This window comes from Papio anubis, chromosome 5 (assembly GCF_008728515.1).
Source record: "Papio anubis isolate 15944 chromosome 5, Panubis1.0, whole genome shotgun sequence".
Taxonomy (NCBI): Eukaryota; Metazoa; Chordata; class Mammalia; order Primates; family Cercopithecidae; genus Papio; species Papio anubis.
The window spans coordinates 12154838-12174964 of NC_044980.1; positions in this window are offsets into that span (position 1 = coordinate 12154838).

Sequence of the window (20127 nt, forward strand, 5' to 3'; positions counted from 1 at the left end):
GACAGAGACACGAAGACTGGAAGTAATATTTTCAGGTTAACATTGTCCAAAGTTTGGAAATATATCAGTGTGTGTGCCTAAACACATATAAACTTATACAGATATACATATGCAAATAGATATGGATTATACATATGCACATATATAATATATACATTATATAAATACTCCATGTGTTTTTGAAAATCTATATATCTAGATCTTATTCAGAGTGTATAACAATTTAACTAGAAGCTTGGCTAAAAGGTACATTGCTCAAATATATAAAAAATTAAATATTTAGGTATACTTATAATGTAATTTCTATCCACATTAACACATTTAAAATGATTCAAGGAACTGCAATTCTGCACAGTCACATATAATCATCATGTATAATCTTCATAAGAGGGGCTATGAAATGGTAAAAGTATGAACCCATGGCTTGTAAAGGCAGCCCATTTGTTTCAAATAAATTTTTTATGAAATTACTCTGAGTACAAAATTGGGGTTCTTTGACATTACCTGAGGGTATATTTTTCCACCACAATTTCAGAGTTTAAATTATTTATTCTGTCATTAAAGCCAAGGCAGAAAAATAAATGAAAATTGTCATAAAAGACAAATTTTTATATTGGAAATGAGTAGAACTCATTCATAAAAAATACTCACATAAAAAGAAATCGTTCCAGGATGAAACATCATGCATCATGCAAAACCATTTTGGCAAAACAGCTGATACGTGGCATCATGACTATATGTCTCCGTTTTCCCAGAATAGCCTTAGTTTCTAGTTCCTGTCCTTGTATTATTTTTAGAAGCATCCCTTTTCTTTCCTAGAAATGTCCAGGATTAGATGATAAAAGCCATTCTGCAAATATTGAACAGTTTACATCAACTTGAATCAAGTTTATAAATACAAAAAATATAAATAGAAAATGACTATCTTAGTTTTTTATTGAATGATAAAATAATAATATGGGGCTCAGATAAGGAAATTATTAGAATCAGGATCAGGCAAAAAATAATAATCCTGAACTAAGAAAAAACCTAGTAGCCTTTAAATATGTCTTTTTGGAGGGTTGAATTATTGAAACCTATGTTGATTTTCCTGTACTAAGCATACTCTTTAATTTATTTAATTATTCTAACAGTTCTCTGATTTAGGTTATATTATTATTTCAATTTTATGGAAGAGAAAATTAAGACACAAATATCTTAAGTAATTCGGCTTACATAGTCCAAATTTTTGAAATATATATGCATGTGGCTATACATACACACATATACACATTTACATATAAACAGATATCTGTTACATGTATGCATACATATAATACATATTATAGACATATTATAACATAGACATGTCATACATGTCTATGATTATACATAAATGCATATATATGTGTATATGTGTGTATTTATTGTGTATGTATATATATTACATATTTACATACATATGCATTTAGAGATGTTCAGTTTAAGGGAGGAAAGCCAGGGATTTGAAGTTGGATAGATATGAGCCTTCAATTCTGCCTTAGCTCTCTGTTCTTCAACAAAGTTTGTATTTTGCTTAATCTTCAGCATTTAGTACCATTTAAAACATAGTAACCTGACATATACCTGGTACATGATAACCATTCAACAAATTTCAACTGATACTTTGTGTAATTTTCAAAGTGATACAAGGTCAATAAATAACATCCATTCAATGACACTGACTTAATGATACTAAAAATCACATGATTTTGAAAATGTTCTGTAATAATAATCTTTAATATCTCATTGAGAACTACATACACTGTCTTATTCGTAGACACTATTTAGCCATGGGCAATCGTGTGAAAAAGTAAGCTTCACTGACAAGGAAGACTGAAGGCAGAAGGAGAAGGAATAAAATATACTACCAAGAGTGAAGTGGCAAAAATAAGACATTCAAAGTGAACTGTGAAAGCCTCAAATAAACAAACATGGTGGTGTTAATTTGGCAATTGGGTTTCATGTCTTGATTCCCCAAAGATCATTCAGTTAATTACAATCTTACATAATTATATGTGAACTTTAAAACCATTACTGCCTTCTTATTTTTGCCTTAGTCTGTTTACAAAGGTGTGTTCAAGACACTGATTGGTCAAATTTTACATCAGGGTTTAACACACAAATGCTTCAGCTATTGCATGTCAAAACAAACCTTTAAAGTTCTCAGACACTTGGAAAATTCATTATTCCTTCAGAAACAATTCTTTCAGAGATATACATGTATTTCCTTTAAATATAGTTAAATTTTCATATATAACTGTTTATCTTACCAGTGTTGGATTCCATGTATTCTAGTCTATTATCCTTCAATGCAATTCACTTCTGTGTTTAAATCTAACAAGATATTTTAAAAATGTTAAACCTCAGTTTATATTTGTATGTTAAAATGATCTCTTTAATATTTTATATTACAGTACCTAAAAGTCCTAAAAATATAAAGGTATTTGCTGAAATGTTTATTTCAAAACAATGAGAATAAACAAATGACTAAAACAATCAGAAATAAATGAAAAAAATGATACAACTGATATCTCTGTATACTAATGTACATACTCTGAAGTGTCTTTATCATTCTAGTCATCAGAGAACAATTACATATTTTAAAACAGATATATAAATCAAATTGTGCAAATTATGTTTTTATCAGTAAAAAGAAAATTAAATTTATTGTTATTAGAATTTACTTAGATTTTCTGAGATCAGACTATATATGGGGAAAAATCTAATAATGTAGTTATTTTCTTTATCACAGAATGTGCTTCATTTCCTTCAGTTAGAAAAAGCAGATAGCATGTAATTAAAGAGATGTTCCCACATCCTCCTTTTAAAATAATCTAAATAACATATTATCTGTGAGGCTATGTTTATGGTAGGTTTTGATCTGATTGCATTTTGTGACCCAAAATATAAAAATTAAATGTGTTCTAATAGACATGTAGGACAATGAAATAAACTAATTTTACCGGTTTAATCAATGAATCAATTGAGATAATTAAAATAGGAAAGGTTAACACATTATAAATGCATTTTGTGACTTTTTGTAAAATAAGTCTTTCTTAGTCAACTATAGCATTCACATAGGAAAATACAGAAATCATGAAATTCTCAATGTGTTTTCTCACAATAAAATCATTTGTGTAATAATCTCCACATCCAGATGCAGACATTCTCAGTACCTTAAGAAGCCATCATAACTAAGCCTAAACTTTCCAAATGGTAATCACTATCCCGCCTCCTAAAGGTATACTGTAGTTTTGTTTAATTTTGATTTTATAGTACTATTTTGTATCTAGCTTTTGTTTTTTTACTTTCAGTATGATGTTTGAAGACTCCCGCCTGTGTTTTAAGTTTCATTTTTTTGTGTGTGTAGTACTCCATTGAAACAATCTACCCTAAAATATTTACTGACATTAATGGTTGTTTGTAGTTAGGAATTTTAATTTATGATGGTACTATATAAACTTGTATTTGGCACAAATGTGTACTGTCTTCTTTTACTCAGATTCTAAAGATAAAACAGATATATAAATTTCTGGTTAGCAGCGCGTGCTTATGTTTAACTTCACTGCATATGCCAAATTATTCTCCTATGTATCTGCACCAATTTTACTCTCAACAGTCGTTTATGAAATACCCAGTTGTTCCAAATCCTCATCAAAACTTGATTTTTGTGAACATTTCTCTAAATCAGCTAATTGAGGTGTAATTTACTTAAAACAACATGAATACATTTAAAGTATACCATTTAAAAATTTTTCTCAAATATATGCACCCAATTAGCCATTGACCCAGTTAATATTTATAATGTCTCCATCACCCATCAAATTCCCTCATGAGCTCTGCAATCACTCCCATCCCCAATCCAAGTAACCAATAATTAGATTTCTAAAATCATTGATTGTTTGTGCCTGATATAAAATTTCATATGGATGAATTATACTGTACGTGTTCCTTTATGTCTGCCTTATTTTGCTTAGCAGTGTTAATCTGTGTATGTAAAACATTCCTATTTACTGATGAGTAAGATCCCATTTTATAGACATACCACAATTTATCTATTCACCTATAAACACAAATTTGAGTTATTTTGAGTCCTACACTATTATTTACAAGGGAAAAGATTCTATAAACAGTTGTGTATAAATATTTATATGTACATATGGTTTCATTTGGGGGAATATAGATAAGAGCATAATTAATTCCTGAGTTATGTGGTAAATGCAGGTTTACTCAATAAACTGCCAAGCTCTTTTACAAACTGTTTGTATTTTTTGCACTTTCAGCAGGAATATGTGAATTTCAGTTGCAGGAACTCCTTATCACCATGTGATAGAATCAGATTTCAAGTTTTAGCTACCTAGTGGATGTGAAAAGGTATTTCTTTGTGATTTTAACTTGCACTTCACTGAAGATAATGAGTATATTCCAAATGCATATTACTAAGTCATATCTCCTTTTATAAAATTTATGTTTCAACATTTTGCCCATTTTTAAATATATGTATTTTCTGGATACAAGTCTTTTGTCAGAAATTAGAATTAATTTTTTTTTGTAGTCTTTGGTTTGCATTTTTCTTTTCTTAATGTTTTATATTGAGAAGTAGAATTTACAATTTTCATACAATCCAATTCACTAGGATTTCTTTGTTCATCCTTAACGCTTTTTTGTTACAAGTAAATTTTTTACCATTTTAATGTCATGAAAATTCAGCCCTGCATTTTCTATAAGTTCTTGTATTTAACTTTAATTTTAGGTGTTTAGTTTGTGTCAGAAGGATAGATTCCTTTTGTATATATAAATATATATACCAAAGACTTGTTTTATCAGCAATTTGTTGGAAACACTTTTCCATTGAATTGTATTGGTTCATATATAAATTTGAGGACAAATTATGTAATAAGGAATCTTCCTACCATTAATATTCTGTATTTTGTATTTATGTAAATATTTTTAAAATTTCTCTCCACGGTATTTTTTGAGTCTCTTTGTAATAATTTGTTATGAAATTATGTGTCAATATGCTGTGGCTTTCATTTTTAAAATATATGTGTAAGTTCATAATGAATTTAGAACTCTTTCTTCCTTTATGAATCACTGAAAATACTTATGAAAGATGGGCATTATTAACTTCTGAAATGTTTTGTAGAGTTCACCAGGGAGGCTTTATGGGCCTGGAATATATTTTGAAATAAAGGCTTAATAAAACTTCATTAATAGATAGAGAGGTAGTCAAATTTTTCATTTCTTCCATTCTCAGTTTTGGCAAGTTGTGATTTTAGGACATTTGTCCACTTTCTTATGTTATCAACTTTTGTTTCACCACAAAGTTGTTTATAATATTTTCTCATTATCCTATTAATATTGGAATTATCTGCAGTGATGCTCCATTTTTCATTCCTGATATCAGTAGATTTTGCTCTCCTCTGTCTCTCTCTTTCTCTCTGTCACTCTCTCTCTTTCTTCCTCTTTCTCTCTCTTTCACTGATAAAAACCTAAATAATTGGACAAGTACTTCCTTTATTCCAATGTATTCCAACCAGTTAACATAAAAGAATCCTGCATTTTCACTCATTCTCTTATTTCCTCCTCTATCATTTTATAAAGAGTTCCACTGCTCAACCATCAATCCTTCATCTATGCTTTCTTCTCGAGAATATTAAGCCTTTAATTACATCATGACCTTTGTAGGCTCACAAAATTCTTTGTCATTCAGATCTTTTGCAACACTTAAATACACTCAACACACTTCAATCTCAAAGCATCAGCTCCTCACAGATACCTCTCTTTTCTTTACTCCCACATACCATTATTGCTGTCATCCTATAACTCTTTTACCCTGAACAATCAAACTTCTTACATTTATATTGAGCTGAGAAAAATATATTAATGGAATACAAATAGCCAAATGTCACAAAGGAAATGAAAATGTTTATGTTTAAACACGTTTTTACTAGGAATCAATATTATTGACAGAAATGGAGCCATACTGGCTTGGTTTTAAAAATGTATTAGTCCTATATTCAGAATAGAAGCAATTAAAAAAATTAAAAACACTACATAGATAAAATAAGATGCATTTTTCTAATATAATTTTCTAGTTTATGGAAGCCAGCTTAGATCTATGACAAAAGGAAAATCTGATGTACTTGTTCCTAAATGATATCAAATACAGAACAAAGAATTGGATGGTATAACTAGTGTCAATATATCTGGAGGGATAATTAGGGTCTATGAAGTTCCAATAAAGGAGTCAAAAAGAAAATTGGTTAAAGCAATTTAAAATGATTACGCCCAAAGAGAACACTTAAAAGCTTTTAGAAAGAGCCAAGTGCGGTGGCTCACACTTGTAATCCCAGCACTTTGGGAGGTTGAGGCAGGTGGATTGCTTGAGGCCAGGAGTTTGAGACCAGCCTAGCCATTGTGGCAAAACGTCGTTTCTATAAAAACAAAACAAAACAAAAAAACTTCTAGAAAGATTTGAGAGAATGAAATGAGGATCAGCGTTGAGTATGTTAGATATCATGACAGCATTGTGATTGAGTTAGAAACAAATACAAAATAAACACAAAGGAATTGTGGGCCCCAAACAGGGTTTTCATATATCCTGAGGGAGAATTTAAATTAACATCTGGGGTAACATGTGGGAGGAAAAGAAATGGAGGATGTGGCATTGTCAAGTTTTGGGCTAAATGCTGAGCATGCATCCTGGACAGAAAGACGCTGGAAATGGTATCGAAAAGTGGATCGTTTTTAGTAGACTCCCTAGTATACCTCACCATGGCAGTATAAGGCAAGTAGCTTGATATACCTGGAAAAAGATGTTAGAATAATAAAGAATGTAAGGGAATTTTCCTTGGAAATGTGCTGATAAATGTGTGACGTGCTGACACAACAAGTGGAAGATGCGTCATTAGACAGACCTGCACTCAATTCAGCTCTGAAATGACAGAAGCTAAGCTTTCAAGTGATTAACAGAAATCAGGAAATTTCATCAGACATTCTCCAAGGGAAGAAAAGAGACTGAAGTAATGCCTGAACACTGGCACACTCACCGTGCATCGAAATCATTTGGGTATGGGCATGTCTTCAATGTCACTTGAAGAAAGAGAATTATTCATATAGTGGGAGATTACTCTTAGCTTCATTTATTTTGCCAGTTTGTAGATTCTTGGCTAATACTGCTGAAGCGAATAACAAGCAGACTTTTTTTTTTTTTCCTTTTTACCTGTATTTTTCTCGGTTTGCTCACATTCCTCTAAACATAAATAAGTTGTTTTAATACACATGATAATTTAGGAACAGAAATCTATACTGAAATCTTTACTGGGTTCTAGAAACATCATTTTCATTCAATTACTTCAGAGACTGATGTTTTGCTGGTGATTTAAAAAATTTCGCTTAAATGGGTTAAATGCCATGGTAATCTTACATATTCTAATGAAAAATGTTTCTTAAAAATAATAGGTATGTGCAGACTGCAGAGTGAATTAATTTAGCTTGAGAAGTGCTAAAAGAATTTTACAGCTGTCTGTAGGAGAAAATGAAGATATAGCTAATTAAATCGCATGGTTCCACCTACATTATATGAAAGTTTGTGGCTGAGATTGAAGAAAAGCCGAAGTTAGAAGGGTGGAATACTGGACTTTAATGATTTTAATTATTATAACTAACTTTAATTGTTTCCTAGTAATCTGACAAGACGCTCATTTGATAATATAATTTGCATACTTAATATTGCCATTTGAATTGATTGTATAAAATCTACTTTAAAAAATTGGATAATATCACCAAAGTTTATGAAATAGATATAGAATCGTTGGCCTACCTTAAAAAGTGGCCTTAACATTTCTTTAATGATTATCCTATTTTCAGTCATTTATTGTCTTTAAGTAAGACATGTTTTACAGTCCTAGGAAGAGGTAGTGGTTGCTATTGGACTCCCAACCTCAGGAGAGCAGCACAAGTCTATTCTGGTAAAGCTTTGGTCTCTTCCTCAGGAGGCAAACACACACATTGTTCATGACAGCCTTAGTTATTCATCTAAATACATTTTGAATAAAAATTTATGGAGAAACATTATCTCATTGCTCCTAATATTTTAAGGATGAAAGAGTGCAATAATAATGCATTATGAAAACTCCACCCTAACTCTGCATTACATTTTTCTCAAAAGAAAGACTGTGATTAATTCTATTGATACAATTATATGAAGTCTGGAAATCATTTGGTCACATTGTGTATAGAAAAAGAAAATTTACATTTCAACCTCTCATGCTTTGGATCTATGTATCTTTTGGGTTTTTGGACCAGCTAAGCATATCCTCATTTATCTCCATTCTGTTGCAAGTGTTTTTACAATGTTTTACATGGCTGCCCCCATGAGTTTGGAATAATTATTGATAGTTATTCATACACATATTTCCAATGGCAGTTATAGTGATACAATACATAGTTCATGAATAAACGAAGGAAGATAGGAAGAAAGGATGCATGAGTAATATGTGATTCTCATAAGAATATTAGGAAATGAACAACATTATTTCCCCTTTTTCCTAAAATATTCAAAAAGATTTTGCAATTGGCCTGTGACTGAACACAGTGATGATGCTGACAAGATCTTAGATATTCTGATCGTTAATATGGCATCAATCCAATTATACATGTTACTTTACTTTTCATAAATTTCCTGTCATAGTTTAATAAATTATTTTTTACAAATTATAGTGCAAAATTGATATTTCTTTAGTGATTGAGAATCTTCTCAACACACTTTTGACACATTATAAAGTACCCAGTCTTAATCATGTCTTGCCTTCAGATCTTTTTTATTTTTTTGCAAAAATACCAATATAAGCTAAAACCATAACTAATAGGATAGTAACATAACTTAAAATATGATGCAAAACATGCACTCTTCTATTTATCTCTAGAGATTGCTACATAAACAAATTCAGCAACGTTTATTATTTTTCATTTAATTTTTTATAATAAATGACGTTTGACAATAAAGCAGTCTTAACTAGATTTACACATTTCAAATTGAACTAGTTTTAATTTCAGATCTAAAAAAGGTTTCAACTGACATCATTTACAAGAATTACTGGGTTAATATTCTCAGAGATTTAATAGTAATGGATTATTACCTAGCTATGATTTATCACAATGAGGAAAAATAGATTAATTCATTTGGTTTCTAAAAAGACTCAATATTATGATTAAAAGCAGTGACCTCATTTCTTATTAGTTTGCTTTGCCTGGGAGGAATTCCTCACCTTATACATTTGAGCTAGAAATGCAGTAGCTGCTGCAGCATTTTCTGAGGGTCACAATGGTCACTGTGCCAGAGGCTATGTCCAGTGTCTGTTGATAACTGTGTGTGGGATGTTGGCTAGATCACCTTCTCTCTGGATGATTCTGTGTGGTGATTACAGCAGAAGACGGGGCTTCTTAGCCTCTCTGGATAAACGCGTATTTATCAGAGTGGTTCTCCAGTCATTTCAGTTATTCAATGAGCTTGTATCTTTTATCACGAAATCCCTTTCCTGTTTAACTCAAGCAGAGCTGGGTTTTGGAACAGTGCATTATTTCCTAGGGCTGCCACCACAAATTGTTACACACTAGGTAGCTTAATATAACAAATTTATTATCTCAGAGTTCTGAAAACCATAGGCCCGCAAATCAAGGTTTTGGTGGGGCTATGCTCCCTCTGAAGGCTCTAGGGGAGGATTCTTCCTACCTCTTCCAGCTCCTGGTGGCTCCGGGAACTCCTTGACTTTCCTGGCTACATCCCTCGAAACTGCAGTCACACTGCCTCCCTCCTCCTCTTCATTGTCTGTGTCTTCCTTCCCTTGTAAGAAGTGTTGCAATTGGATTGAGGGTTCACTCAAATAATACAAATTATCTCATTTTAAGATCCTTGATTGCATTTACAAAGACCATTTTCTCATAGAAATTCACACTCACAGTTTTCCAAGGGCCAGGATGTGGACATATATTTTTTGGGAGCCACCCTTTGACTCATTCCAGAAGTGTCCATGAATTGACATTTTAGAGAATCCTTACTCATTTTATTTAAACTAGTTTGTGTTGTCATTGAAAAGTTGTATCTTGTTTCTGAGCTAACACACCCTCTAGTCCACCTTTTCACAGTCTAAATTCAGGAATAAAAGCTAATAAATATTAAGAAAACACCCTTCTTCAAAATAGCTGACTCCCTCAGCCTATCATCTGTCAGTCTGCTTTAACCACTGCCTGATAGACATGAGTAGGCTCATGACACGTAGGGGGTTTTACAAGAACATTAACTACCTTGTACTAGAAATGGGATCATCAGTTGTCACCTGTGTGGCAGTTCAGACAGGTGCAAGTATTTCCTTTGAGTTATGATCTTGTAAAAATGAGACTTTATAATTGAAAAGCTGGTCACTGTGACATGCAATTCTGAAAGACTGTTTAGCACTTTTGGAGACAACATAGTTTGTAAATAAGGGGCATTTATTATTATAGACAGCCTCGGGGTACACATTCATTATCCACTGACAAGTACAGATACAAATGCAAAGGCTTGATTCATTAGCATGTAGGTAACATGTTATGTTATATTTAAAATTAGAGTAAATGGAAATATATTCTGTAAAGATGTAATTAATTCGATTACTTTTAAACTTAGAATATGATTTTAGATAGAAAAAATCTGCAAACCTGTAACTTGCTTTCAGTAGTCAAAGTTTTTAAATTGTTTGGCTTACTTCAAAAGAGAGGTAAGTATGTCAATCAGCACTGATTTAGATTGATGTATTTATAGCTTAATAAATGTTCATACTTTGTTAAAATAAATTTCTAACGTGAAAAATCCTATATGGTATAGTAAACCCAAATTTTGTTGGAGTAGATTTTTTTCTCTAGCTAATTTAATGTCACATTGTTTGACATTACAAAAAAGTTCCTGAATGATTTGTGTCTTTTAATGAAACTATTCACATCATCACTTTTCTATTCAGTTTTCATACACTCAATATTTATTTTCAACTAATGTAAAAATTTGAAATCATTTATGAATACAAAAATATTACATATCATTATAATTATAGCTTTACATATATGTTTTTTCAATCAATCAATCAATCAATAAGTACTTTTTCATAGCTAAATTAGAGAGTAGTGTCCTTCAAAGTGCTGTGAAAACTGAACAGAATTAAAAAGAAAATATCCCTGCCCTCAAGTAGCTTACACTCTGGAATGGAGAGACATATGCTAAACCCAAACCTTTAAAATATATGTTACATAGCTATAAGTACTAGGATGAAATGGAAAAAGGCAACAGAAAGGGCAGTAGGGATGGAGGGTAATTTTAAATTTAAATAACCCAGACTGCACTGGCATAACTGAGAAGGTTCTTTGGAGCAAAGACTTGAGAGAAGTGAAATATTCATTACATATGGATATCTGGGGAAGGCTGCTCCAGGCAGGGGGACTTACAGTGCAAAGATCCTGAAAAAAACAGTACTGCTTACAAGTCAGTGGAAAGAAATGAAGGGACAACAATGGCTGGAATTAGATGAGGGAATGATAGGAGAGGTAAGATTACAGTAGAAAGGGGAAGGACAGGGATTACTACAAAAATAGGGACTTCACTCTCAGTAGACTGGAAGGTCACTACACGTTCTGAACTGAGAGACTCGATGTATATTTTATAGAATTATTCAAGCTGCATAGGCAGTGGATGAGGTTAAGGGTGGTGGAGTTAAAACAGAAAGACAGTGACATATTTCAATTTTTCAAGTGAGAAATAGTGGCAACATTGAATAGGGTAGTGTCAGTTGGCTGATTAGAAGTGGTTGAATTTCTGAACATATTTTGAAAGTATTATGTCGCCAAGAAATTTAACTGGAAGACAGATTGTGAAGTTTGAAGAGAAAAAAAATGAGGTCAAAGTGACTCATATAGTTGAGCTAAGCAACTGAAAGGCTGTTACTATTTATCAATAATGGAAAGCCTGTAGAAGAAACAAGTGCAAGGAATAAGGTTATGTGCTCACTATAGAAATAAAAGGGTGTGTATATATCCTTTGCATCTGCCTTAACAGCACCTATATCTCTTTTTTTCATTATTTTATTTTAAGTTCTGGGATACATGTGCAGGACGTGCACGTTTGTCACATAGGTAACATGTGCCATGGTGATTTGCTGCACCTATCAACCCATCACCTAGGTATTAAGCCTGGCATGCATTGGCTATTTATCCTGATGCTCTCCCTCCCCCTGCACCCACAACAGGCCCTGGTGCATGTTTTTCCCCTCCCAGTGTTCATGTGTTCCCATTGTTCAGCTCCTGCTTACAAGTGAGAACATGTGGTGTTTGGTTGTCTGTTTCTGTGTTAGTTTGCTGAGGATAATGGTTTCCAGCTCCATCCATGTCCCTGCGAGGGAGATGATCTCATTTCTTTTTATGGCTGAAGAGTATTCCATGGTGTATATGTGCCACATGTTCTTTATCTAGTCTATCATTGATGGGCATTTGGGTTGATTCCATGTCTTTGCTATTGTGAAGAGTGCAGCAATAAATATACGTATACATGTATCTTTGTAATAGAATGATTTATATTATTTTGGGTATATACCCAGTAATGGGATTGCTGGGTTAAATGGTATTTCTGCTTCTAGATCCTTGAGGAATCACCACACTGTCTTCCACAATGGTTGAACTAATTTACACTCCCACCAACAGTGTAAAAGTGTTCCATTTCTCCACAGCCTCGCCAACATCTGTTGTTTCTTGACTTTTAATAATTGCCCTTCTGGCTGGTGTAAGATGGTATCTCATTGTGGTTTTGATTTGCATTTCTCTAATGAGCAGTTATGTTGAGCTTTTTTCATATGTTTGTTGGTTGCATAAATGCCTTCTTTTGAGAAGTGTCTGTTTGTGTCCTTTGCCTGATTTTTGATGGGGTTGTTTGGTTTATTTTTTGAATTTGTTTAAGTTCCTAGTAGATTCTGGATATTAGACCTTTGTCAGATGGATAGATTGCAAAAATTTTCTCCCATTCCATAGGTTTTCTATTCACTCTGATGATAGATTCTTTTGCTGAACAGCGCCTGTATCTCTACTTCTACATCTGTGTATATGTGTTCCCATATATTTGCATCTGTATCTCCAACTCTTAGAACAATATCTGGAATTAGTAGACAACCCATAAATATTTGTTGAATAAATGTTGAGTACATACACATCACATGCAATTTGGTTAATATTACAGGTAGTGCAAAATAACATAAAATCCAAATTTAAAATTAGATGTAAAATATGTCCTATATTTTTTCAGAAACATAATTTTAATGGTTGTTAATATATTTGTACAAATATTCTAAGTAATTATCAAAGCACTTAATTGGTATTTACTGAGATAGGATATCTGCATCCTCCTGCTAAGTGAATGAACTAAATACAATTATTTAATCTTTTCAAGATACAACTTTCTTATTTCTGAAATATGATACTGTTACATTTTTCTGAGATTAGAATATGTATATAATAAACATCTGAACACAGCAGGCAACAAATGAATTACAGGTGTTATAAAAATGTGTATCATTTGAAGTATGTTAAAATGTCATTAATTCAACAAAACTTGTGGAATTGCTGGGTCAGCAATATATGTATTAATCTGGGGAAAAGCAAATATAAAATATAGTAGAAAAATGTATATTGTAGAAAAATGTATATTGAAAATATAGTCAAATGTAGTATATGTATATAGTATATATAGCATAGTATATGATGTGTGTATATACAGTGTTTTATGTATATCTATTACAGTATATATAATGTGTATATATAACATAGTATATGTAGTATATGAAAATAGTATGTGTATATAGTAGAAAAATGTATGCTGAATTGAAACTACTTGATCTTAACTAATTACAAAAATGCTAAAAACAATGAAATTGTGGGACGAACAAATCACATGCTATTACAGACCATTTTCCAGACTTCAATTACAAGACACTGAAACCTACCTCAAATTTGTTCCTGTTTGTAGGGGGTATGAATTATAAATGAATAAAAATTGTATAGAAACAATATGCTAACTATTTAGCAATTAAATAAATTAAATAGAATATGTCTCACTTATCCTGGAATGTAAAGATGAAAATACTTTGTATTAGATTATTCCATATACGATCTGATTAAATCATTCTAACAACATTTCTTTACTGTAGTTGGTCTGAACTTGTTTAATTTTGTATTAAAGCAAATGCTGCAGAATAAAATTCAAATGCGGGCCTTGAAAGCAGTTTCTGTGCGTAGACATTTAACTTAATTATTTTTGTAATAATTTTTAACTTTAAATTATTTTTAAAGCTTCACTATAACCTGTTCAGGCAATCATCTCTAATGGAATGACATCAATATTAAAAGGTCAATACTTTTAATACATTAAATTACAGTTACCAGGAACTCAAAACACTAATCACTATGCATATCTCTATTTATCTATCTCTCTCTATATATATATTTTTCCTGACTACTTAGTATACTTGACCATTTGTGAATCATATATCTTTGTTAAATATAATATAGGTACTTGAATTTATTTTAAACATAATTAGAGAGTGATGTCAGCAACATGACTGACAAGAGGTGCCTGGCTCTTTTCTTTCCACCAAAAAACAAATAAATTTTAAAAATCACTATTGAATAAACAACTACATTTCAACTAGATTGTCTGAAGGAGAGTCCTAGAGGATGAGGGAGTGTTGACCCTGTGAGGCAAGAAAACCCAGGATGGTGGCACGGAGAGAAGTGGAAAGCACCCTGCCTCTGCCACTTTACCTTCCCTGCTGGGATGGGCTCAGGGCCAGGAGGAGCTTCTCCTTCTGCTGAAGAGGTACAGGCAGCAGGAGAATCCCACAGGCCCTGAGCTCAGTTTAGTGAGCTGCCTGCAGTTCACAGGGCTACATTGCTACAGAGTAGGAACTCACATTCTGCACTCCGCACCACCGTGACCCAAGCTGCTATGGCATGGCCTTATTTTGAAAGTGAAACCACTGATAGAATGCAGCCTGCTGTGAGGGCCAAAGGTCACTGCATCTCTCCATCCTCAAGGCTCCACTGTTATTCTACTAGGCTCATGCATGTGACTGAAGAATCATGAGCACAGATGTTCTGAGCCTTGCCCCAGCTGAACTGCAGTGACTCTGGCAACAGAGCCCACATGGCACCTTACCTTCCAAAAGCAGGCAGTCTTGCACGGTAGGGAACTTGACCCGGACAGGAAACTCAACACATGCATGCACATTCCGGCTAAAAATCAGCAGGAACACCTTACCTCCAGCAAGGCGGCACTACTGCAGACACAAAACCTGCAACTTAGACCACTAAGGCACTCCCAGACATCGCTTATCTGGACTACAGTTGAAGAAATCAAAAGTAGGCTTTTAAAAAATAAATAAAATGGACAAATCTGTAGTTATATTAACTAGGAGAAAAAGAGATAAGACTCAAACAAATAAAATCAGATATAAAAAGGAGAAATTACAACCAGTATCATAGAAGTACAAAGGATCATAAGAAACTACTGTGAAGTTATACCCAAAAAATGGAATGACCAAGAAGAAACAGATGAATACCTGTACACATACAATCTGTCAACATTGAATAATAAAGAAATAGAAAATCTGAATAGACCAATAACAAGCAAGGAATTTGAATCAATAGTAAAATTTCTCCTATAAAAGAAAGCCCAGCTACTGATGACTTCACTGTTGAATTCTACCAAAGCTTTAAAGAAGAATTCAGACCAATTCTTCTGAAACTATTCCAGAAAATTGAAGAATAAGTAATATTTCCAAAAATTCTACAAGGCTATCTTCCTCCTGATACCCAAACCACATAAGGACCCAAATACAACAAAAAGAAAACCACAAGTTGATATCCCTGATAAGCATACATGTAAAAATTCTCAAAATATCACCAAACAGAATTCAACTGCACATTAAGAAGATCTTTCACTGTGGTCAGCTGGGGTTTATCACAGGGATGAAAGGATGGATTAAAATATACAAATTAATAAATGTTATATGTCACATTAGCAGAAAGGTAGACGAAAACCAAATGATCATTTCCATAGAGGCAGAAAAAGCATTTCACAGAACTCTGTATCCTTTCGTGACAAAAACTCTCAACAAATTATGTATAAATAGTACTTACCTCAACACAACAAAGGCCAGTTAGCATTATGCTAAATGACAAAATGTTGGAACCGTTTTTGCTAAGAACTAGAACAAGACAAGGATACCCACTCTCACCAGTTGTATTTAGCACAGTACTGGAGGTCGTAGCCAGAGAAATTAAACAATAAAAAAAATTAAAGATAGGCATATTGGAAAAGAGGAAGTCAAATAGTTTCTGTTTGCAGATGAGATGATCTTATATACAGAGCACACTAAAGATACCACCAAAAAATTGTTAGAACTAATAAACTAATTCAGTAAAGTTATAGGATACAAGAAGATATAAAAATTAGTAACATTTCTATATGCTAACAGTGAAATATTTAAAAAGAAAGCAAGAAGTAATATAATTCACAATAGCTACTAATAAAAAAAGATAACTTGATGTAGATTTAACCAAGGAGGTAAAAGATGTCTACAATGAAAACTACAAAACATTGATAAAAGTAATTGAATAAAATATAGATAAATGGAAAGATATTCTGAGTTCATGGATCACAAGAATTATATTGTTAACATATCCATACTACTCAAAGCAATCTACAAATTCAATATAATCTCCATGAAAATACCAATAATATTCTTCACAGACATAGAGAAAACAATCCTAAAAATAGAAAACAGAATCTTAAAACTTTTATGGAATCACAAATGACACTGAATAGCCAAAGAAATATTGAAAAAAAAAAAAAAAACTGGAGATATCACTCTACCTGACTAACAAAAGCTGGAGACATTATGCTACCAAAACATCATGGTATTAGTGTAAAAACAGAAACACAGACCAACAGGACATAATAGAGGGCTCAGAAATAAATCCATGCATCTACAGCCAACAGATTTTTAACAAAAATGTCAATAACATACATTGGCAAAAGGACAGTATCTTCAATAAATGGTGTTCAGAAAATTAGGTATCTATATGCAGAAAAATAAAAGTTAACCCCTATTTTTAACCACATACAAAGTTCAACTATAAATTGATTAAATATTTTATTTAAGACCCCAAACTATGAAACTGCTAGAAGAAAATATAGGGGAAATGCTTCACGACATTGAACTGGGTAAGAATTTTTTGTATAAATACTCAAAAGCACAGAGAACAAAAGCAGAAATAAACAAATGAGATTACATGAAACTAGAAAGTTTATTCACAACAAAGGAAACAATCAACAGAGTGAAGCGATAACCTCCAGAATGAGAAAAAATATTTGTAAATTACACATCTGATGTGGAATGAATATTCAGAATATATAAAGAACACAACTCAATAACCAAAACCCCCTACAAATTATGCAATTAAAAATGGGCAAATCACCCTAATAGACATCTCTCAAAAGAAAACACAAAAAGGACTAAAAAGAATTTTTAAAATGCTCAATATTATCGCTAAACATCAGGGAAATGCAGTTATGAGCCACAGTCTCACTCCAGGTGGAATAGATATTACCAAAAAGACACATGATAACAAGTGTTGGTGAAGATGTAAAGAAAGAGGAACCCACACATGCTGTTGGTGGAAATGTAAATTCATACAGCCATTATAGAAAAAGTATGGAAATTCCTCAGAAATTAAAATACATCTACTACATGATTCAGCAATTTCACAACTGGGTATATATCCAAAGGAAATAAAATCAGTACGCTGAAGAGATGTCTGCACTTGCTTATTGCAGCACTCTTCACAATAGCTGAGGTAAGAATCAGCCTACATGTTCAACAAAGATTGAATCAATAAAGAAAATGTCATGTACAATGGATACTATTCAGTCATAAAAAGAGGAGAATCCTGTCATTTGTGACAAAATAGATGAACCTGGAAGATGTTAAGTGAAATACGTCAGGAGCAGAAAGAGAAATATTGCACTATCTCACTCATATATGGAATCTAAAAATGTTGATCTCATTGAAGTAGTTAACAGAATAGTGGTTATGAGAGACTGGAGAGGAGAGGGTAATAGAAGGATGGAGAGAGGCTTGTAAGTGAGTACAAAGCTACAATTAGAACCAGCCATCCCATTACTGGGGATATACCCAAAGGACTATAAGTCATGCTGCTATAAAGACACATGCACACGTATGTTTATTGTGGCACTATTCACAATAGCAAAGACTTGGAATCAACCCAAATGTCCATCCATGACAGACTGGATTAAGAAAATGTGGCACATATACCCCATGGAATACTATGCAGCCATAAAAAAGGATGAGTTCTTGTCCTTTGTAGGGACATGGATGCAGCTGGAAACCATCATTCTCAGCAAACTATCGCAAGAACAGAAAACCAAATACCGCATGTTCTCACTCATAGGTGGGAATTGAACAATGAGATCACTTGGACACAGAAAGGGGAGCATCACACACCGGGTCCTATTGTGGGGAGGATGGAGGGTGGAGGGATAGCACTAGGAGATACACCTAATGTAAATGACGACTTAATGGGTGCAGCACACCAACGTGGCACATGTATACATATGTAACAAATCTGCACGTTGTGCACATGTACCCTAGAACTAAAAGTACAATAATAATAAAAAAAGAAAGTAAAAATAAATTCTGATGTTCTATTGAACAGTAGGATGACTAGTCAATAATAAAGTATTATATATCTCAGAATAGCTAGAAGAGACAATTTTGAATGTTCTCACTACAAAAACAACTGATGAATGTTCAAAGTGATGAATATGTTTAGAACTCAGATTTTATACACGTATTGAAACATCATATTGTACCCCATAAATATGTGCAATTATTATATGTCAAGTAAAGATGAAAATAATTAAAAAGAAAAAGAGCATAAATCCATACTAAGTCATTAAAATAAGATTCATAAATATCAGCTTTTGTTCTGATTAAATTGTATGATCATCTTAAAATATTGCTATTTATGAAAATATGGTTTATTTTACAACTGCATGTTCAAGAAAAAAATTCCCATTTCAATACCAGAATCCCGAACTCTGCTGCCCAGAGTTACTACCACAAGCTAGAATTTGAGCCTCACCTCTTCTCCATTTAATTAATTTTAGGTTGATACAAATACGCTAAAATTATATGCTTTTTAACTTTGGAATATAAAGTAAACAGCTGTGGGAGCTGACCAACTGGTGAGAGGATATTTCTTTTCTCCAGGGAAACTTCAAAAGACAGTCACCTCACATCTTCTCACTTCAATAATAAATACAATCATCCAGGTCTGTGAGCTTGCTGATTGTGGTAAGCACAATTCTGAGATGGTCCCCGGGATTTCTGCCTTTTATTATACACCCTCCCCTTGATTGTGAGTATGGCATGTAAATACGATGTGTTATTACTCCTATGATTAGGTTACTAACCAGTTGACTTGGTATGAACTAATATGGAGGTTATCTTGGGCAGGCTTGACCTAATTAGGAGAGGTCTTTGAAAAAGGGTGCAGTGTCAGACAGACTGACCTCCTGTCCTCTAAGAAAGGTGAAACATACAACCATGTATTGAGCTGCCGAGGAAGAAGAGCATCTTCAAAGAGTTGAGGTCCTAAAGCTGCAGGAACTGAATTCTACCCATAGCTTGAATGAAACTGGAAGAAGACTGCAAGAATCAGATGAGACTCCCAGCCTAGCTTCCATCTTGACTGTAGCCTGTAAAACCTCAAAAACCCCTCCTGAGTCCAGCTGAGGCTATCGACCTGAAATATAGTGAGATACTAAATAATTGTTGTTTTAATCTGCTAAATTTGTGATAATTCGTTACGTAGCAAATAAAAATTATACAGTGTTCTGATAGACTCTAAAAATGTATATAATTGAAATGACATGATTTTCCCTTAAGAAAATAGCTCATTGTGTGATGAGTTCTTCTCTGGGAACCCAAGCATAATCTCTATAACCTT